Source organism: Triticum aestivum, chromosome 6A, assembly GCF_018294505.1.
Source record: "Triticum aestivum cultivar Chinese Spring chromosome 6A, IWGSC CS RefSeq v2.1, whole genome shotgun sequence".
Lineage (NCBI taxonomy): Eukaryota > Viridiplantae > Streptophyta > Magnoliopsida > Poales > Poaceae > Triticum > Triticum aestivum.
Genome location: NC_057809.1, coordinates 162,603,082 through 162,625,574, shown reverse-complemented (window position 1 = coordinate 162,625,574; position 22,493 = coordinate 162,603,082). Strand labels below are relative to the sequence as shown.

At 43.4% G+C, this 22,493-nt stretch overlaps 2 long non-coding RNA genes across 6 annotated transcripts; one reads left to right on the top strand and one right to left on the bottom strand.

Annotated features, from left to right (window-relative positions):
* Positions 1-12,710: 12,710 nt before the first annotated feature.
* On the bottom strand, positions 12,711-15,398 carry LOC123132627 (uncharacterized). Of its 4 annotated transcripts, none has more exons than XR_006464916.1 (3): positions 14,974-15,398; positions 13,138-14,844; positions 12,711-12,966 (listed from the first exon to the last, which is right to left on the bottom strand). It is a non-coding gene; the product is annotated as an uncharacterized lncRNA (long non-coding RNA). The 4 variants fall into 4 exon arrangements; XR_006464914.1 differs by having other exon boundaries at positions 12,711-14,132; positions 14,807-14,844; XR_006464917.1 differs by having other exon boundaries at positions 12,711-14,893.
* Positions 15,399-16,417: 1,019 nt separating this feature from the next.
* On the top strand, positions 16,418-19,509 carry LOC123130508 (uncharacterized). Of its 2 annotated transcripts, XR_006463854.1 has the most exons (4): positions 16,418-17,259; positions 17,375-17,617; positions 18,922-19,171; positions 19,275-19,509. It is a non-coding gene; the product is annotated as an uncharacterized lncRNA (long non-coding RNA). The 2 variants fall into 2 exon arrangements; XR_006463853.1 differs by having other exon boundaries at positions 16,494-17,617.
* The last annotated feature ends 2,984 nt before the right edge of the window (positions 19,510-22,493 follow it).

Below are 22,493 nucleotides of genomic sequence, written 5' to 3'. Positions count from 1 at the left end.
AATCAAAGTATCCCAAATTTCCTTTGCATTCTCAAGACGGCAGATTTTGTTGAATTCTTCGGGGCACAATCCGTTGAAGAGGATATCACAAGCTTGAGCATTGTATTGTAGCATCTTCAACTCTTCCGCGGTGGCTTCACGATTCGGTTCTCTCCCATCAAAGAATTCACCTTGCAAGCCAACACACACAATAGCCCAAATGGCGGGGTTATGTCCAAGAATATGCATTTTCATCTTATGCTTCCAACTAGCAAAATTAGTACCATCAAAGTAAGGACCTCTACGGTGGTAATTTCCCTCGCTAGACGCCATACTCTCCTAGGTTGTGAAACCAAGGCTATGACCACCAAAAGCTATGGAAATCAAAGCAAATGGAGACCAAAGCTCTGATACCACTTGTAGGATCGAAAGTATATCTAGAGGGGGGTGATTAGACTACTTGACCAAATAAAAATCTATCTTTTTCCCCATTTTAGTCTTTTGCAAATTTTAGCTAACTTAGCACAAGTCTAGCAATCTTAACACAATTCAAGCAAGCATGCAAAGAGTCTATGAGCAGTGGAAAGTAAAGCATGCAACTTGCAAGAATGTAAAGGGAAGGGTTTTGAAAATTCAAACGCAATTGGAGACACAGATGTTTTTGTCATGGCTCCGATAGGTGGTGCTATCGTACATCCATGTTGATGGAGACTTCAGCCCACGGACGATAACGGTTGCGTGAGTCCATGGAGGGCTCCACCCATGAAGGGTCCACGAAGAAGCAACCTTGTCTATCCCATCATGGCCATCGCCCACGAAGGACTTGCCTCACTAGCGGTAGATCTTCACAAAGTAGGCGATCTCCTTGCCCTTACAAACTCCTTGGTTCAACTCCACAATCTTTGTCAGAGACTCCCAACTGACACCTAGCCAATCTAGGAGACACCACTCTCCAAGAAGTAACAAATGGTGTGTTGATGATGAACTCCTTGGTCTTGTGCTTTAAATGATAGTCTCCCCAACACTCAACTCTCTCTCACATGATTTGGATTTGGTGGAAAGAAGATTTGAGTGGAAAGCAACTTGGGGAACACTAGAGATCAAGATTCCTATGGTAGGAATGGAATATCTTGGCCTCAACACATGAGTAGGTGGTTCTCTCTCAGAAAATGTGTATTGGAAGTGTAGGTATGTTCTGATGGCTCTCTCCATGAATGAAGAGTGGGTGGAGGGGTATATATAGCCTCCACACAAAAACTAACCGTTACACACAATTTACAATCTCGGTGAGACTGAAGTGAGAAACTCGGTCAGACCGATTTAGCAAACCTAGTGACCGTTAGGGTTTTCGGTGGGACTGAGATGCAACTCGGTAGGAGCGATATGGTTAGGGTTAGGGCATAACGTAATCTCGGTGTGACCGATTACACAAACTTGGTGGAACCGATTTTGGTAATAAGCTAACCAGAGAGTTGGTCAAGTAAACTCGGTGGGACCGATCGCTCATTTCGGTGGGACCGAAATGTTACAAAAGGGAAACAGAGAGTTTACATTGCAATCTCGGTGGGACCGATCACTCATCTCGGTAGGACTGAAACGTTACGAAGGGAAACAGAGAGATTACAACCCCATCTCGGTGTGACCGAAATCCCTATCGGTCAGACAGATTTGCCTCGGGTTTGTGGCAGTGGCTATGACATCTGAACTCGGTGGCGCCGGATAGAAAGAATCGGTGGGGCTGAGTTTGACTTTTGGTTTAGGTCATATGTGGATGTGGGAAGGTAATTGAGGGTTTTGGAGCATATCACTAAGCACTATGAAGCAAGCAAGCCATTAAGCAACACATCATCCCTCCTTGATAGTATTGGCTTTTCCTATAGACTCAATGTGATCTTGGATCACTAAAATATAAAATGTAGAGTCTTGAGCTTTGAGATTGAGCCAATCTTTTTGTCCTTAGTATTTTGAGGGGTCCACTTTCCTCATCCATGCCATGCCATTCATTGAGCTTTTCCTGAAATATTAATCTTGGAATAGCATTAGCTCAATGAGCTATATGTTGTTAGGAATTACCAAAATCACCTAGGGATAGTTGCACTTTCACCAACCAATCCACCCAGATGTGTGCTAAACTAGCCACCTTATGTTTCCCGTAGATAATATTACTCTTGCAACTTTCATGAATTCTCTCAAACCAAACCACGTCTACGAGCATAGAAAAGTAGTATAAGCATAAGGTAGTAACACCCAAGATTTAAATGTAAGGCAATAGATTCCTACCACATCAACTACTACCCAAATACCCACATGTTCACAATCCTACCCATGCAATGTTTGAGGGTTGAGACTAATGCATACAAACTGGATAATAAAGGGATATGATCAAAGTGTGAACTTGCCTTGTATTGTTGATGAAGATTTTACGCACTCATAACTCCTCATAGTTCTACTCGTCACACTCCGATCAATCTATCATAGGCAAGCAATTGCATACATAAGCACTCATGCAAAAGAATCGAAGAAAAGATCTCGGAAAACTTCAAAACAAGCAATTAACTCTTGCAATAGAAAATAATTTCTACCAGTACAAAAATTGGGTGGATTTGGTCTTATCAGAAAGTTTAGGTCAAGATCTTCAATTAGCAAAAAGAATCCGTTAAATCGGAGTTATAAAACTCGAGTTATGAACAAAAGAAGTTCAAATTCAAATGTGTTTGAAATCAAATTTTACACTTTCTAAAATATGTTTTAGTTTGTTATCTAGACAGAGGGGATCATAACAAAGAAATTGGTGTTGGTTTCGTTGGATTTTGATAAACGGTGTAAAAGTTGTGATCGGTTGAAAACCAGGTTCTAAACTAAAAATAAAAATAGCTATAGGTCCCTGGACACGTGTCAAACTTTTACTGCCTGAAACTATTCGTTATAGAGCTTATTGAGCGAACGTTCACAAATTAGAAGAAAACGGTTTGAAAAGAAAAAAACCAAGATCTAACCTGAGTCGTTGGTGTTCGATCTAACGGACGAGGGGAGGCCGGGGCTTACCGCGGCGGCGACGGTCGTCAGCGTCGGAGAAGATGGCGGCGGGCGGCTCGAGTGCGAGCGGGGCAGCTGCCCCGGTGGTCGGCGGGATCAGGCGGAGGCACGGGGAGGCACAACGCGATGCGGCGGTGACGGCGATGGTGACGGTAGCGGTTGAGGGCGACGAAGTGGAGCGGGCGGCAGTGGTGGATCTCGTCGGAGCGGCGGCGGCTCGAGGGTTGTGGGTTGGAAGAGGAGCAGGGCCCGGGGCAGAGTATTTATAGGAGGGGGGCGAGGTGGCATGGGGAAGGGGCTAGGCGGCGGGGAGTGTTCCGCGGCGGCACGGGTCGCCGGCGGCAGCGGCTTCGCTCGGGACTCTGTCCCGAGCCGAAGATGGGGGCGGTGGTGCGGCAATGGGCCGGCTGGGCCGCGACTTGGCGAACTAGGCCGGCCCGGTCCGGTCGGTCCTAACTCCTTTTTTTTAAACCAGGCAGACAAAAGAATAAAAAAGGAAATAATAAAAATGTAATATAGGCATATTATATATTGAAATTTTCAGAAAAATTTCTATAATAGGAATATTTTTCTAGCATCAAATAAAATCCAGAGAAATTTAAATAAAGCAAACAGTGCTTCTGGTTCATTTAAAAATTAAATAGAAATATTTTAAAATACCAAAATAATTTCAAATTCATTTTTCTCCAATTTTCTGATGTAGGGAATCGTTTTACCCTATTTTCCATATATTTTATTTTTGGAGAAAAATAATTTGAATAAAAACCAAATAACTCCAAATTGAAAATAATTTCAAAGGGACTTTAAATTTGATTATTTTAAACTCCCAACTTATATTTCATACTATTTGAAGAAGTCATTTTATCTTCTCTCATGAAAATCATTGAGTTGCATAAAGTTTCTGAATTTGAAATATTTCCAAATGAAATTCAAATCTTTTCAATAACCCTTTTCATTTATTTAAATGGAAGAATTCATGTCATCTTATCTCTATGTTTTTGTGATGAAATAAATTTGAGTTCATGGAGATCAGAAAGCAAAGTGAAAGTTTGGGAAGTCATTTTATTCCCGCTCATTTAACTTTCACAAGTTTCAAGTTTCACTCAATTTCACACAAGCAACCACACCACAATCAAGCAATCAACTATTTATTTAATATAACATTCCAAAATTTAGAATTTTGGGATGTTACAACCCCGTTTTGCAATGGTAAAGGAAGTAATGCATATAAGGTTCAAGATAGTGGGACATCCTTGTTGGTCTCTAAGAAAGCTGATAAAAACTATATTGAAGACACCGAGACAACCTCAAAGTCATATCTTGATGTAATGTTCGAGTTACTGGCTACTATTGTTGGCACCAGCTCTTCGAACTCGCTGCGTGAATCAGTTCGGCTTCTTGAGTCTCAACTTCAAGTTGAAAGACATCGATCAGATATTATGCGACAGAAAGCCGAAGGACTAAGGAAGTCCCTGTAGAATTCAGATGCATACTTTCTGGTGCAACTGCAAGTGCTGGAGGATTTAAGCGCCAAACAAGAGAAAGTTAATAAGCTTGCTAAAAGTCTTGACAGCATTATGGGTACCCAGGATATTGTTTCTTGAGCTCTTCTGAATTGGTTTTAGTTCTAGACTTGTTTTGCTGCAGCGTTTATTTGCACTTGTCGCCAACTTTGACAACTAGTGTGTATGATATGCTGCTTTGTTCCCTATATTTGCACTGGTGGCGAACTTTGATGACCAGTGGATTTGACATGTGTAATAGATGTGATAGCCTAGCGTAAGTTGCGTGCTTATTTATTTCCTTGTTGTCTTGTTTATTTGTTTGCTTGTAGTCAGTGTAGTTCTTTTTCCCCGGTTTGCTAGTGGCCGCAATAACCTATTTTTTAAAACTAGGCCACAATAACCATGGGCTACATATTTGCAGTAGTTACCATGGGCCTCCTACGGGCCGTAAAAATAATGGGCCTTCTACGGGACATAGAAACAATGGGCCTTCTACGGGCTGTAGCATCAATGGGCCTTCTACGGGCAGTAGAAACAATGGGCCTTCTACGGGTTGTAGCATCAATGGGCCTTCTACGGGCCGTATGATCGATTGGGCAAACATGGGCCAATAATAGACCGCATTATGGGTCGTAAGTGGGCTAGATTTGGAATCATCCATTCATGGGCGGACAATAGTAGGCCATCGTTAATCGTCTGTATTTGATGACGCTATGAGAATGGACCAACGGATTAACGGGCCGCAAACGGGCCGATTGTAACCACGGGCTAAATTTGTCCCACAAGCAGAGAAGGCCAGTAACAGGCCGTAAGTAACCGAATGTTGGAAGTGAGCCCAAGAATAAATGGGCCCTGAGAAGGTCGAAAGATAACACGGGTTGGAAATGGCCCAATGGAATAATGGGTCGTTAATGGGTATAAAGTGGTACACTATTCATTGTGGGCCAGATTCACCACGGGTCGTTAACCGGCCAAGAGTTACAAATGGCCTCGTATGGGCCAAAATACATCATGGGCCATAAATGGGCCAGAAGTTACAATGGGCTAGAATCATATTGGACGTCCCAGCTGAAGCTACTGGACTTAATTCCGATAGGCGGTAACGGGACGTGAGTTAGCGGGCCGTAAATGGGCTATATACGAACTGGCCATTAACAGGCCTTCCGTGGGCCGGCCCGTTACCTTTTGACCAAGTCAAATGGGTCGGCCTTTTCACCAGAATGAGCCTTTGTTGGGTCATGGCACGTGTCGACGTATCATATGCGCCTCCTGTCCAATTAATGGATGACATCTGTCCCGACGGTGAGCCAACACGTGTTTCCTTCGGCCAATGAGAATTTTACACGTGGAAAATCCTTATTGGTCTGGGCTGTTAGCGGGTTATCGGATCCAAAACCGGACCCGATAGCTTAAAGGCGGCCCGTTACGGTGGATGTCACGTGTCGGTCACCCTTGACGAAAGCACTTCCATGATGCACCATTTATCGTCATGGAAGTGGACACTTCTGTGATGATAATTTTGGTAATGTCATGGAACACTTCTACGACAGCACATGTATGACTATCTTGATTCTGTCATAAAATTGTCATGGATGTACATGCATGACAGAAATGTGACCTACTGTGACAAACATGTATCATCACGGAAGTGTATTTTTTGTACTGCTTGAGTGATTGGGACATGAATATGACACATGAGTATTGATTTGTATTGCATGAAAACACTAATTCATGAAATAGCAATAGTTATTCTTGTTTACACATTTTGATATTACTTTCTTGTTATCAAACATAGATTATTGCTTTGAATCATTTTTGTCTTGACATCACACAATATTACATAATTTGATCAAGATTATGATGGGTAGCATTCAACATTAAAAAATATCTTTCTTTAGCATATGCCTACTAAAAAATTAGTAGGAATTAATCTTGGGGATGTTGATACGTCTCAAATGTACTGCTACTTGTGACCTGCGTTGGGATTTTCCCTGAAGATGAGGAGAGATGTAGTACAGTAGAGATAAATATTTCCCTCAGTGAGAACCAATGTTTATCGAACCAATAGGAGAACCACGCAAATTCCTGTCTTCAACACCTGCACACACAAAAGCAAATACTTGCACCCAACACGGGCAATAGGGTTGGCAATCCCCTTGAACTCGTTACTTGCAACGATCAAATCTTGTATAGGTAGATGGGTAAATTGCAAACTAAAATAAAAGTAAATAAATTGCAGTAAAGTATTTTTGGATTTTATAATATGATTAAAGTAGACCCGGGGGCATAGTTTTTACCAGAGGCTTCTCTCTTGAACACATAGCATACAATGGGTGAACAAATTACTGTTGGGTAATTGATAGAAAAGTGCATAGTTATGACATTATTCATGACAATGATCATGTATATAGGAATCATGTCCGAGACAATTAGAACGACTCTTGCCTGCCTTTACTACTATTACTCCACCAATCGACCGCTATCCGGCATGCATCTATGGTATTAAGTCCATGACAAATGGAGTAACGCCTTAAGAAAGATGACATGATGTAGACAAAGTAAAGCAAATTAATATGAATAAACCACGTCGTTTTACCCTTGGTGGCAATAATACAAATACATGTCATGTCCCCTTCTGTCACTTGGATATAGAGCACTGCTAGATTGAACCCATCACAAAGCACCTCTCACACTAAAGATAAATCATTCTAGTTGGTCAAACCAAACAGATAGATCGGAGAGATACAAAACTATATCAATCATGCATAATAAAGTTCAGAAAAGACACAATTACTTTCAATGAATAATCTGATCATAAATCCACAATTCATCAGATCCCAACAAACATGCCGCAAAAGAAGATTACATCGGATAGAATTCCAAGAAGATCCTGGAGCACATGGTATTGGAGATCAAAGAGCAAGAAAAATCAATCTAGCTACTAGCTATGGACCTGTAGGTCTATGGTGAACTACTCACGTATCATCGGAAGGCAGCAAGGATGATGTAGAAGCCCTCGGTGATCAATTCCCCTTTCGATAGAGTACAAAAAAGGTCTCCAGATTGGATCGTGGAATAACACAAGCTTGTGGTGGCGGAAAAAGTGTTTCGGGTGGCTCTCTGGTGTTTTGGGAATATTTTGGAAATTATAGGGTTGTAATTAGGTCAAGGGGTGCTACAGAGGTATGCTACTTGTGAACTGCGTTGGGATTTCCCCGAAGAGGAGAGGACGATGCGGTACATTAGAGATAAGTATTTGCCTCAGTTAGGAACCAAGGTTATCAATCCAGTAGGATAACCAAGCAACAACTCGTTAGCAGCACCTGCACACAAACAACGAATCCTTGCAACCTAACGCGAACAAGGGGTTGTCAATCCCTTGAAGGTTACCAGCAAGATTAAATTGTATAATTTTTGATAGATAGATCAGACAAAAATACAAAATAAAATAAATAAAATAAAAATACAACAAGGTATTTTTGGTTTTAACATATGATAAAAGATAGACCTGGGGGCCATAGTTTTCCCTAGAGGCTTCTCTCTTGAAAATAACATACGGAGGGTAAACAAATTACTATTGGGTAATTGATAGAAGAGCAAATAATTATTATGATATCCAAGGCAATTATCATATATAGGCATCATGTCAGAGACAAGTAGACCAAAATGATTCTGCGTCTACTACTATTACTCCACACATCGACCGCTGTCTAGCATGCATCTAGTGTATTAAGTTCATGAAAGTTAGAGTAACACCTTAAGCAAGATGACATGTTGTAGACAAGATAAACTCACATGAATAAACTCCATATTTTTACCCTTAATAGCAATGACACATATGTATCATGTCCCCTTCTGTCATTGGGATTGAGCACCGCAAGATTGAACCCATTACAAAGAACCTCTCCCATTGCAAGAAAAATCAATCTAGTTGGCCAAACTGAATCAATAGATAGGAGAGAAATATGAAGCTATAGTAATCATGCATAAAATAGTTCAGAGAAAACTCAAATAATATTCATGGATAGATTTGATCACAAACTCACAATTCATCAGATCCCAACAAACACACTGCAAAAAGTCATTACATCGAATAGATCTCCAAGAACATCAAGGAGAACACTGTATTGAAGATCAAAGAGAAAGAAGATGCCATCTAGCTACTTGTCGTGATGGGTGCACAGAAGAAGCCATGGGATGGCTAAAGAGAGGAGGAGGCTCGAGGGCACTTGTGGGATCCAGAGGCGAGGTCGGCATGAGCGAGTGCGGGGCGCAAGACATACCCAGGTTCGGGGCTCTCCGGAGAGATAATACCCCTAGTCCTGCCGAGTGTGGTTTATATGTTCTAGTACAGGGTTGCTCCTAGAGCTGTATTGAGGAAGAAGGGAGGCTGGCCAAGGCTTAGGTAGTCCCTCCTTATTAGGTGTAGCTAGCTAGGTGTGTGTGGCCCATATGCATGAGGGCTCCTGGGGGTTTTATAGGTCAACCCCACAGGGGTACAATGGTAATGTTACAAGGTCATGGGGCCAGGTTGTCAGCGTCTGGGAACTCGGTGCTGGGACCCGCCAGGTTCCCCGGGCACGGGACCCATCGGGTACGGGGGCAATGTTTGTCGTCTTGTCAATCGTCAGGGCGTGGCTGAGTTGAGTCGGCTGTAGTGGTGCTCTGTCAGGTCGCCGCTTGCTAGCGTCATGGCTGATGACGGGTGCACTGTTGCCATGCCGAGCCTGGTCAGCGGCTAGGTGGGGGACACTGTTGCCTCATCCGGCTGACCAAAGGCATGGGCGGGGCACTTGGCTTCGGTCATCAGTTGGTGGTGACTCGTCCCATCGTACGGCTGGGATGGGACGGCTGCTGACCCTTGGCCAGGTTGGAGTGCACGCCCAGGGGGAGTTGGCTTGTTGGATAAGTCTTGGTTCGCCGGCTCGGCCGCCTTGGGCTGGCTTGTTGGAGAAGTCTTGAGGATTAGGCCGGGATGAGGGGGCTTGGCCGGGTCGAGCGACCCGGCCGAGCGCGAGCCGTCTTGATCGGCGATGCCGGCCCCGTTGTTTTTCCAAAGGATCGGGGTACCGTTGCCTGCCCGGGGTCCATCCCCCCGAAAGTAGTCCCTGAAGCTGCGAAGGTCCACCGTGTTTGGATGGAAGGGCCTTCGCAGTTTCCCCTTTGAAGGAGGTGAATCTTGAGGCTGTCGGGTCCGGCAACACCCACTGTGTGCCGGCTTCCGGAAGCCGGATCGCGTCGTCTTGATAGTGGTGGGAAACCGAGGAGTCCACCGAATCTTGGAGACAATCTTTCAGGCCTGGCGCGGGTGCCATGTGGCGTCCGAGAGCCGAAGGGGCCTGACAGGCCACGCACGCGATAGGACAGGGCGATGCACAGGGGCCCGTGGCCACGCGCCTACGGCCCACGTGCGCGGATTTATTGCGGCGTCTGCGAGTCGGTTGCCATTCTCGTGGCAGTTATTGCGCGCGTACATGCGCAGTTATTGCGGGGAAGTGGGGGATGAGGGAGTCCTGGACTAAGGGGTCCTCGGGCGTCCGGCCTGTTAGCCATGGGCCAGACTCACTACAAGGATACCTCCTATAAAGCAACACATATTCTACATCGTTTTGATTATTCGTTGCAAAATTCATAGTAGATACGCATATAAGCGGTGTAGGATATGCGTTGCAGACTTGCAGCTCGTCGCCCTGTTCATGGTGCAACAGATCTTGTATGTTGCGCGATATTTGTTGCAAATTGTATCTATTATAATACTCCAAATATACATTATTAAAAATAAAAATTAATTCAGCACAAAAAGAAATTAATTAGACACGCCCGTACACATAATGAATGTGGCGCGGAAATCTTTCTTTTAGGGATATGCCCGTACACATATGTCCGTGCATTGCAACGGGAGAGTTCTTTTGCAAGAAGCATCGGGAGAGATAATTGATGTGTCCATCAAAACGTTCTCCACAACAGTGGCGCGACAGAGCGGAGAATTGTGGTGTTCTCGTGGGTCATGTTTGGTCCACGAGATGTTTATAGTAGTGGGGTTGGTCCGAGTGACGGCCACTACCCGACTCATGCCTTTTTTCCCTTCACGTCCACCTCCTTATCGAGGTTATGGTGACCTCCCGATTTCTTTAAAAACATATCAGCATTTTTTTGGAAAAAGCGTTAATTTCTGGAAAAGGCAAAAAAACTTGAAATAGGAAGATTTTTTTAAAATTCACAAAATATTTTTTGAAAATAAGACCATTTTTAAGGCGGAGAAACGGATATTTTTCGAATTTGTGAAACATTTTTTTAAATGGAAACTTGTTTTGAACTTTCAAAACCATTTTGAAAAATGTGTTTTTTATCACGAACATTATTTTGAAATTGTAAACATTACAGAAAAGTATTTTTAGAATTACTATTAATTTTAAAATGAAATTTATTTCGTAAGTCTCGAAAAAATTGGATTTTTTTAAAATGCGAACATTTTTTTAATTTCGAGAAAATTTTTAACCAAAATATAAATTTAAAGTTCCAAATAATTTTGAAAATTTGATTTTTTTTTGGAAATTCTAAGATTTAACGAAAATTATTACAAGAAACGAAATTTATGAGAAAGGAAAATATATCTTGGAAGGGAAATTTGAAAAATAGAAAAAAAACACAGAAAAAAGGAAATGGGCCGGCCCAACATTGGGTGACAGATGGGAAGCTCCAACTATATGTGGCTCTGTGCGACAAATAAGGTTCCCCAGCAGCATGCGCAGGATATAAAAATGTGGGGCTTTTCTGGGCCTTAGCGCGTGCAGCCCACGTACAAAATTCTAGACAAAACTCTTTTGTTTTCTTTTTTAGCAGGTGGACCACAAAAATTTAGTACCACCTTGAATATAAAAAAAAATATTTTCAACGATGAATGGATGAAAAAATTGGCGAAAGGCACTTTGCTTTATTAGTAGGTATAGATATAGATATAGATATAGATATAGACTAGTACAAATGCCCGTGCTTTGCACCGGGCGATAAAAAAGGCACATATGTCATTGTGCATTATTTTTATATCTAATTTTAATAAACGTCTATAATGAGGTCAAACATGGAAAATCCTTATTTTTAATAAAAGATAACGTTTCACAAAATTGGAACTCTTTTTAAGAATATTTAACACATTTATGAAAATAACATTTCTCTAAAAAAGAACATTTTTACGGAAAAAGTACATTTTTTGAATAGAAGTCTTTTATGAAAAGAATGTTTTTTGTGTTTTACGTTTCTAAATGGACTTTGTTAATGTTTTTTGTTTTATGTTTCTAAATGAACTTTGTTTTAGTAAAAATGGAACATTTTTGGGAATTTTCAATTTTTTAAAATGTGAATATAATTGTTTGAAACAAAAATAGTGTGAACATTTTGAAGCTATTTTTACTGTGTAAAAAAAATTACAACTATTTTTTAGAGCATTTTTGTTGACTTCTACAGGTGGTTGTTTGGTTGGAAAGAGTTTATTCTTTTTTTTGGCTATTTGGGCTTGGTCCAAACAAATTACTTGACGTTAACTTTTATTAAAAGTAACAACCAATTGTTTCGCCCAAGCAGTATATATTAAAAGGCGACAATACTACTTTTTGCCGAACAATACACCACTGCAATCATGGAAGTCCAATTAATGATTTACACTGAAACTGAATCCATTATTGAATATATGCACACGACACCGATAAGACAATTTTGCCATCCATGTATAGAATTAAACTGCAGCAGACTGTTTGATTAGGGTCGTGCAATGATCTGCAGCATAAACTATCGTCCACAGAGTAGTTTCAGAGCAAATAAACTGTAACTTTCTGAATTCTATTGACCCGTATGTTTGTCAATGGTGGTTCTACTCATAGGGTCTATATAGCTCAACATTAGCAGTTACAACACCTCATCATATATTGGGTCTTCAACAGAAGCAAACACATGGTCAAAGTGTTCCTAAGATTGATGGTTTCTGAACTCTGTATCTGCTATTCTATAAGTTTTTTTTTTTGAAAAATGTATTCTATAAGTTAGCCATGAACAAGGTTTGCTTTCTGTGAAGGAATATAAGAGCACCACGGCAGCAACTGAAGGGTTTGATTTCAGTCAAGAAATATAGCATTACATCAATAGCAAAACATGATGATATTTGTGGAAATAAAATAGTAAGAACACTGCAACTGCTAGTAAAAGCAATATTATCCAACATGATAATTTGAACCAGCACATAGGACCACCATCAACCACATCATACTGTTAAAGAGTAGTACATGTCTAAATTTTATGAAAGCTAGAAACTGAAAGTCATTTACAGCCAACAATTTGTAATTGAACCTACTGGTCTACATCCAAAGAATTATGAGATGCCATTTCTTTTCCTACATACTCCTGTGTAGCACCAGGGATGCCAGCTTCTTTTTTCAGAAATAGCACACATGCCCTGTTTTGAGAAAATGGAAGTTAGCACCACCAAGTAAATCAATCTTGAAAAAATAATAGAGTTTCGAGATGTGCTTACATTATCAATTTACACAAATGTATGCCATATCTTTTCTTACAGATTCATATTGGAGAATAAAGTTGTCCCAGAATAAAGTTATTAATATGAAACCTTATGAATCGTATTTCCTCAAATATGTACGTCTCCCAGCCGCGCCCTACCACCTCTCTTCCGTCCATTTTAGATGCTTCGTCATTCGCCACACCGCCGCCGAGCCGCCGCCGTCAATTTCTTTGAAAAATTTCATAGATAGATAGTGCACAAAAAGAGAACAGATTCATAAGAAAACTAATGTATGCACCTGTCCTATCTCCCAAGAATCGAACTTCTGCGGTAAATTAAAACTAACACATACCAAGGCTATCCAACAGCACATAGTAGTGACAAATCTGAACCGGGTCCTCTTTCCTTAGGATCTGATATACCTTCAGGCTGATTAACTCTGCTAGGTCTTCTCTGAACTCTGAAAGTCTAAATCAACTCATGCGCAACTTTTGACGATGGAAATGGAGTGGCGTCACAAGATTCGATCCTTATCCTGCTATATAACTGTAGTAAAGTTAAAGCAAATAAGCTAAGAAGTTGGATAGCAAGATGAAGGTGCACCACACCATCCAATTCTGAATAAGTGGCTGATGGTTTTCCTCATTGAATCCATAAGGAGCATGCTTTTCTATCCTTGAACTAAGCTGAAACTCAAGAGATCTAAAATCTGAACGAAAGAACTTGATTTCTTGGAAGGAGGGCGACTACACCAGATCGAGTAGCCTCGCCCGTGCATCACCAAAGCTGGGGCATACATGGAGCCGTGGCATTTGCGACGCCCAGCAGTAGGGTCACATCTCATCCCCATCAACTCAAATCAAAACAGAAGGAGCAAACAAAACAGGTATCCAAATCACACTCATCGCCACTCTGGTAATCACAGGCTAGCCATGGCTTCAGAAGTTGTCGTCACTCTCTGCGTGCCTCACTGCAGAGCTGTAGGAGCTAGGCTTCCACCGCAGCTGGTGTGCGTGGAGGGTGAAGGCTTACAGGAATGCCGTGTGCTGGGTGAGCAAGAAAGGATGTGGCATGCTCATACAGTGGGTCATCCGGCAAAATATCTATTGTGAAATTTAAGCAGAAAATCAATATGTAGTTGTGTTATTTCTAGTTCAGTGCATAAACTAATTTATCTCTCAAATAAAACCAATGATTAACTGTGTGAAACAACATTTAGATAGAAAACATTATATCTCAAACATTGTACCAGTTTGTGGTTTAATCTATCAACAAAACCAATGGTATATGTTGCTTCCCTTATTGACAGTATCATCACATTGCGGAAGGGACAAATTACTAACTGATAAACACTGTGTACCGGACAACAATGGCATTCAGAAAAATCCTTTGCCTTCACGTGTGTGCAGTACAGGACATATGTGCGATTTGTCCCAATCATGCTCCAAGGATCAATGTGATTTTCAGACTAAATAAAAGGACATGCAACTTCTTTGTTCTTCCAGGAACTGCATATATGAATATATGCAAGGCACGGTGATTTCTTCTAATGAAAATCGGAGAGGGAGCTCTCTTTATAAAAAAAAGGAACTGAATATATGTCAATTCTAGAACTTAAATTTGCCGCAGGTGATTACTTTGCTCCCCATGAAAATCATTGTAAAATTGTACCCTTTTAAACTAACACTTCTCCTATTTGGATAGAGTGCTCCATCTCTTGGAATTCATCCAAACTTGTATGTACGCAATTAGCTAAGGTCATACAATGCATGCTTACCTGCCGTCCAGTGGCTGTTGCTGGAGTACTCTGGAGGCCTGCGAGCATGGAGGAGAACCAGAAGTGTTATCTACAGCGCCAAAGCACCTACAACAAAGCAAACACGCATCGCCTCCTCGCGACCCAAGCACCACAACAATGACAGAGAGAAGAACGCCCGCGCTTACCTGGCGAAGATGGACGGCGACCCCTGCGCCGGCGCATCAACCTCGGCCTAGTACAGGCTGGCGACGCGGATCTGCATCCCTGCACCTATGGACGGGTCGGAGCTCTCCCGCCGCACCGCCGGTGAGGCTTGTGTAGAAGGCACCGCCGGTGAGGCTTGTGTGAAGGGCGCCGCCAGCCTCAGCTCCCGTCTTGGATCGATCCCCTCCTCCTTCCCTCGTGCGCCACACCAGGAGAGGAGCGCTGCGCCCCAGCTCCTCTTCATTGAGCCGCCTCCTGCCCCGAGCCGAGAGCTCGCACTGCGCCCCACCGAAGGCCGACCCGGTGCGCCCCAACCGATCCTTCGGCTGCAAACTCCGCGAGGAAGGCGTCGGCGGCGGCGGTGCGCCCGCTCGTGCGTGGGGAAGAGGAAGGGGATCTGCCCTGATGTGTTTGTTTGAAGGACTGCGGGTTGAATATACTAAAGGACATGGACATTTTTGCAAAAATGAATCGTTATCTCAGTTAGCCAGTTTTAAAAGGACTGTGGGTTGAATAACTAAAACATCAGGGACTTTTTTGCAAAAACGCCGACGACGTACGGCCAGAAGCGATCGCTGGTTTATTAGTAGGTAAGACTAGCAAAAAGACCCGTGCGTTGCAACGGGAGAAAAATCCTCTCATATCGCTAGCTTGGTCAGTTGGACAAACTATGCGTGTCCGGTTGGCAAATTATCAGATCGAACCCTCCCATCAGCAATTTTATTATTTGCCAGCTCTTCGACCTGGGCTACAGTGCGTCGCCAGATCGAACCCTCCCATCGGCAAGCTCTCCGGACCTGGGCCACAGTACGCCGCCATGTGGACTTCCTCCGTTGGACCAAAATGGATGGCAAGTAACGAAACCAAATAGCATACGTGAAATTAATTGAAGCGGGACCAAACAAAGCGGGACCAAACCAAGAATATCACCTCCCTTTAATATTTAATATAAAAATATAAATATATAAGGTAAGAATAAATAAATAAAATTAGGTAAAGATAAAGAAATACTTCACACCAAGTTAAAAACTATGAACATTTTTAGAAGATCATTTGAGCCTTACTTCTATTTTATACAATTGCTTTTCAAAATTCCTTTTTGAGCCTTTGGAAAAATACCATGCCTTTTTGTACTTCAATTTTGGTCCCCAGACTTTGCCAATAATTCTTTTATCACTTTACCAGCCTCCACAAAAATTCAAATGAGTTTGAGTTTAAACCTTGCATTGCCCATTTGTATTTTTCTTGGAACAAGCACATTTTTTCGAGTCCAGGAAAATAGTACCTTCCCAAAAGATAATTCCTAACCCTCTCTCTTTTATAATATTTCTCTATTTATATTTAATAAATAGAAAAAGGTATGATTTTTTTAGTAATCTAGAAAAAAGATAGGAGAATTGGGGGAGAGAGAGAGAGAGAGAGAGAGAGAGCAACAACTAAACCGGCTGGCCCATTTGGCCTAAGGCCCAGCCCAGGCGTACCTTAACCTAGCTAGCAGATCGATCCCCTGCCTCAGAAAAATAGATCGATCCCCTCGCTCTCTTCCACCTCACGCCGTCAGGGAGGCGCTCCATGCGCGCGCCCGATCCGCGGCACCCGCCAGTACAGCCCGACCCCGGCGAGGCTGCACCACCCTCGACCTCGCTATTCCTCACCTCAGCTCTCCTCCTCCCATGTTGCATCGTGCCACCATGTCCGAGCCGCTCGCCTCCGTTCCGATGACGCCTGTGGACAGCACCGCCGTGCGTGCACCCTGCACGGCGCTGCCGCACCTCCTGCTCCTGCTGCCGTCTGCTGCAGCAAGCCGCCGCCTCGTTTCCCCTCCTTTCTCCCGTTTTCTCCTCCCCCCATCTCCCCGTCTCCTTTCTGGCAGGAGCCTAGATGCCATGAATTCGACCGGGAAGTCGCGCTTCAGCTTTAATCATCGTCACCGGCGACCTCCGTGGTCACCGTCCTCCTCTGAATCCTCCCCAACCCGTGCCACGCACGGATCCATTCGCTGCAAGCTCCAGTCGTCGCCGCCGTTCTGCAGATCGCGGGTTGAATAGACGAAAACATAGGGTCCTGTTTGTAAATTTGAAACATTTTTCTGATTGACTAAAACCTGTAGTGCGGGTTGATTTTATGGAACTATAGGGGGTTTTCTGTAAATATGCGCGACGAACGACCAGAAGCACTCCGTGCTTTATTAGTAGGGAAAGATAAGATAAGATAAGATATAGATGTGACGCGAAAATCCGTGCTGACCGTCCGAGCAAAACCAAATTGTGCGAAGTCCACCACTTTTATTCTCTGATCCAGATTGATATTCTCCTTCAAGTCCGGATCGATCTAGGTCTACTACGACACAAATCGCTCATCCAATCTCCCCTCGCTGAGCAGGAAGGCTGGAAGGCGGCGACGACCCAGGTAGCGGCGGGAAGGCGGAGACGGACAGGGGAACGGCGGCTTTGCGTGCAGCGAAGAAGGGAGAAGCAGCAAGGCCGCGGTAGGAAGGCTGCAAGTCGTCTGCTAGCATTCCCTACTCCTCTGCCCGCCCCTCCAGCCTGCCCGCTGGCGGCGCTCTACTCCTTCGGCTACCCATCTTCTCCTTCACCGTGTACGACGGCGAGACTAACCTCCGCGGTAACCCTCTTCCTCCCTTATTCCCATCTCCTCTCATCCAGTCACCTACTTGTGGGCACCTCGAGACATGGCCGTGGGATGTAGGGGGATTTGGTAGATGATGAAGGGATGGATCGTCAGATTGGAGAGATGGATCCATTCCCCTTTGTTTGTGATTAAATCATTTGAGAGAGGAGCTTCGGGGTTATTATAGTTTCAGAGATGTACTCTACCATCAGGGCTATGTTCAGTTGTTTGGGATTTGTTCCCAACAGGGAATTAATCACCATGGGGTTTGTGTGAAACCTCTGTTTATCACTCTAATCTCTGTTGGGGTTTGACCCATATCCCTCTTAATCCCTGTCAACTTCATTGTTGTTCGGTTGGTCAGGGCTTGAACAAAATTTGTACAGGAATACAGTTTAAACGTTGCACTAAGTAAACATTCATATCTGAATTCAGTTTGTACCAGGAATGTTTGAAATATTCAGAAAATGTAGTGCAAGCATTGCACTGAGTAAACATTCATCTCTGAAACTAACAATTAATTTCTATTTCTAATGTGAGTTAACATTCAGGGAATGTATTCCTCCCCCCTTCTATTTCTAATGCGATCCCTCACTGTCATATCCATTGCGAAACTAATAACATTTAAGTTCTAGTTTTAGTATAGAGTACATGTATATATGGGAGTAAGTCAACACAAGTGAGCATATCAGAACAATGACCCTAATCTGTAACATAATAGGAAAATATATGTTTTAATTTACACAAGAGTCTTCAAAAATTATAACAGATGCCTGCTAAACTTAACGACGACTTTAGGAATCTATATCGAGTAGTACTCTGAATCTACTGTCAGTTTTTCTATCCAAATTTGCATAAGAAGGACAAGATGAGAGACGATGGCATGAACCTCTATATTTTCATATGTTAAGAGTAATACTTGGACCTATCTCCAATTTGTTGGAGTACATACACTTATGTCATTTGTTGACAAGAAGATTATATCTACTTCAGAGTATTTTCTGAAACACAAGTGGAAAATAATGCACCTTGATTAAACTTCTTGTTAACTTCCATTTGTTTCCCTTAACATGTGAATGCCTCTCTGTTTCCTTGAAGATCAATGCTTTTGTTTTATTTTTGCTCGAGTGTTTGTTGTGTTCAACTCAGCTCAGTTCGTTGCCGGTTTCAGTCAACCAAGAAAGAAAAAGGAAATCCTTGACTTTTTGTGTATATTTCGTATGTCGTATGTTCAGAATATTTTTGCTTTTAGTGAATTGTTAGATCAAAGGATTCAAATTTGTACAACATGGTTCCAGGTGTTTGGGAATAGCTGAACTTTGGCAGCTGCTGCTGGTGTTGTATCATGATGGAAATTCAGTCGATCAGCAATTGAATTTGACTATTTGAACATGCTAGCTGCTGTCGTACAAGAGGTGAAGGGTAGTTATACTGTTTACTGCTTGTGATGTACTATGTGTTCACAAATTTTACCTAGATGTATTATGTGTTCACAAATTTACATTCATTCTGTGAGACTGTGACGCTGGACACAATACCACAATAAAGGTCAGCTTCCAATGTGATTCTGTTATTTACATTCTTAGTATCATTGCCACAACCTATGTCATCTTAGACATGAAACTTACTACTCTAGTGCTTCTGCATGCAGGTTTGATGGATAAAGCAAGTCACCGATCTGAAAATGTGGAGCCTAGTTGAAGTGATGAATTCATTACTGTTATTTTTTATTTTATGTCCATGTACTTTATAATTTGAACAAGAAGATTTGTAGGTGTGACTGCCCTAAAGTGTCCATACTAGATCTCAAATACGTTGGTGTTGGTTGTGCTGTTTCCTAAACACTCTTACACATGTTACTGTCAAAGAAAAAACATTCTTACACATGTTCATATGTACCTACATCCGGGTTGTTGCATATCTCATAATCATCATAGAAGTGTTAAATTGGCTGGTTCCATGAAATCGATCAATACATTGGTGTTGGTTGTCTCCTTGCCAATATATCATGAGGGCATCTCTAACTTGGAGGGGAACAACAATGGAGTGTTAGTGTTAATCTCTTTGCACCAGAATAATGTAGCTGCAGCTTTTCTTCAATTAGCTGTAGCGTTTATTTAGTTAATTGTGCTTTTCTTCAGTTAGCACGGCAAATACCCTGTTCAGCACGTCGCAAATAATCTTTCTTGTGTTGTGCACGTCTCTGTTCTTTGCCACTCTGATTCGCGTGAGTTGAATTCAGTTCATCGTTGATCCATACCGTGAGTCGATCCTAGCCTGATTTCCAAAGCATACCGCAAACGTCTGGTCACATTTTGAATGGAATTTAACAAAAAAGATGATGCAAATTAAAATAAAATGAACAATTTTTATTGAAACTTAAATATTCGTTCCATACAGCCGGACTATATATTGCCCAGACAATTAAAACTTCTAAAAAACTTAACCTCCCCTATACTTGATGGTGATCTCATACGCCTGGCCGGTGGCACCTCCGTTGTTGTCGTCGGAGTCGGGCTTCCAGCGGCAGAAGAGAGAGAGCGGAGTCACGGTAAGGATTCCCGACCGCCGCCTGGAGCTCATGGATGATCCTGTTCACGTGCTCGGCCGCGGCCACCAGGGACATGGGCGCAGGGAGAGACAGGCGGCGGCACGGTGATCTCGCATGGAGACCACTGCTTGCCGTACTTCAGCATCTTCTTGTTGAGGCGGTGGAGACGATGCTTTCTCATCTTCGGTGTGATCTTCGACTGGTCGACGACCCAGTCCATCACGTCTAGTCACATCTCTCTGACAAATGTCACACGCGTATAGTCCGCATGCGGCGCGGGCAGCGCTCTCATCCAGCCCGCCGCTTCAATGCCTGTCCCAATGACAACCCGTGTCCGCTCCGGGCCCGCATGGATGTAGCGTGCAGAGCGGATGTGCGTTTGCGCAGAAAAGGGGCCGACGCGGGAGATGTTTTTGGGCGGTTTCGGACTGTCCATGCGTACGTGGCGGCGGTCCGGGCGCCCGCAAAGGTACCCATTTGTTTGCATCTGGTTTGCGAGATTTCGGACTACCTGAGTGCTCCGTGGACCAATGGGATACCATGCTGGATGGCAAACTATGTCAGGACATGTACGTTGATCTGGACGTTTGCGATATTTTGAGGGTCCACATTAGCGCTGACCCCCAAAATGGATACACTCTTTATCCGTAGACTGATCCGAGCTGGTCCACAAACAGTGATGCGATAGCTGGCCATACAACCATATTCACATCCATTTCGAAAACAAATTAGAACGAATCGGACGAATTTCACCAAACACGACGCAATTCATTAAAGTTCATTCGTAGTTTACATAAAACTTAGGATATTTCATCCATTTTACTAAAAACTAAAAAAACACTAGGTTAACTTGTAGCGGGCAGTGACCTGTACGTATGGTTACCTTGACCGGTCGTACTACCGTCGCCGTCCGTGTTGTCCTTTGAGCGGCAAAAGGGCGCTAGGGTGCGATAGCCCTGCCCGGCTGCCGCCTGGCGCTCGCAGAGGAGTCGCTCTGCTTCCTCTTGCACCGCGCGGAGGGCCTCCACGGCCAATGCGGGCCCCGACCATGGTGCTCTCGAGCGGTAGCGAACGTGTGTCATTTAGCGACCACTCTTTGCTGATCCTAGCGAGCAACCTATTCCAGGCGGCGGCGGCGGCGGCACCCCTCGACCTTCTTCGCGTTGGTGAAGGAGCAGTCACGGATCATAGCCTCTGCCAGGTTTAGGTCCTCGCGGACCCAAGCACATGCCTCGTCGAAATTGGCAAACACGGAGCGGCCCGCCGCGTTGCACTACTCCGGTCATGTTGCCTGCCCGGTCGCCCTCTGCTCGGCCGACGTGATGGCCCGCGATGAGGAGTCGGCTCCGCTGCGGCCACTGAGGTAATGGAGGAGGCGACGTGCGGCTTTGCAATCGCCAGCGGCACCTCCTCCTTGACGGACTTCCCGCGCCAGTTGTGGCATTGTGGCAATGCCGGTAGGTCGATCCAGGCATAATGGTTGTGCGACGACGAGGACGGCTCCACCTTCATGCGACACCCGATCTAGACTCCGCAGTTGCATGGGGAGGGCTCCTCCATAAACTGATGGGGTACTGTGTTGGATGGCAAAATGTGTCCGGACCGCTTGGTCCGGATGGATGTGAGTGGTTTAGGGATCTAGTTGGAGATGCCCTTTGACCTCATATGCACTCCCTCCATTCCTAAATATAAGTTCTTTGTTTTTTTTTTTGACATGGAAAAGCTCTTCCATTAAACAGTTTGCCGAACAATGTCATCGGCAACCAAGTCCTAGGCAAAGGTAGGAGCACCGCCCGGCCATACGGCTTGGGGTTCGGTGACCATCTTCATCCCAAATGCCGCTAGGGCGTCCACCACTTTATTACAATCTCTAGGAGCGAAAACTACCGAGAAAAAAGAGAATCTCTAAAAAGACATGTACTCCGTCCGTTCCATAATATAAGAACGTTTTTGACACTACACCAGTGTCAAAAACGTTCTTATATTATGAGACGGAGACGTTTTTGACACTACACTAGTGTCAAAAACGTTCTTATATTATGGGACGGAGGGAGTATTTAGGAACAGAAGGAGTAGGTTAGAACATGGAAGCTAAGAAATTTGTTGTGTTTTGGATTAATTTTTTCTATTGTTTGAGCAATAGAATTCATTTTTTACTTCCATACATGTTGCACTAAAATTGTACAAACATAGAAGAAGCATATTCTGTTTAGCGCAAATATATGTGCACGTGCCTGTCATGGGCCAGATGATAATAATAACAAAATATATAATAATTTCCTCAAAAAAATATAATTTGTTTCACTCCAAATTATTAGT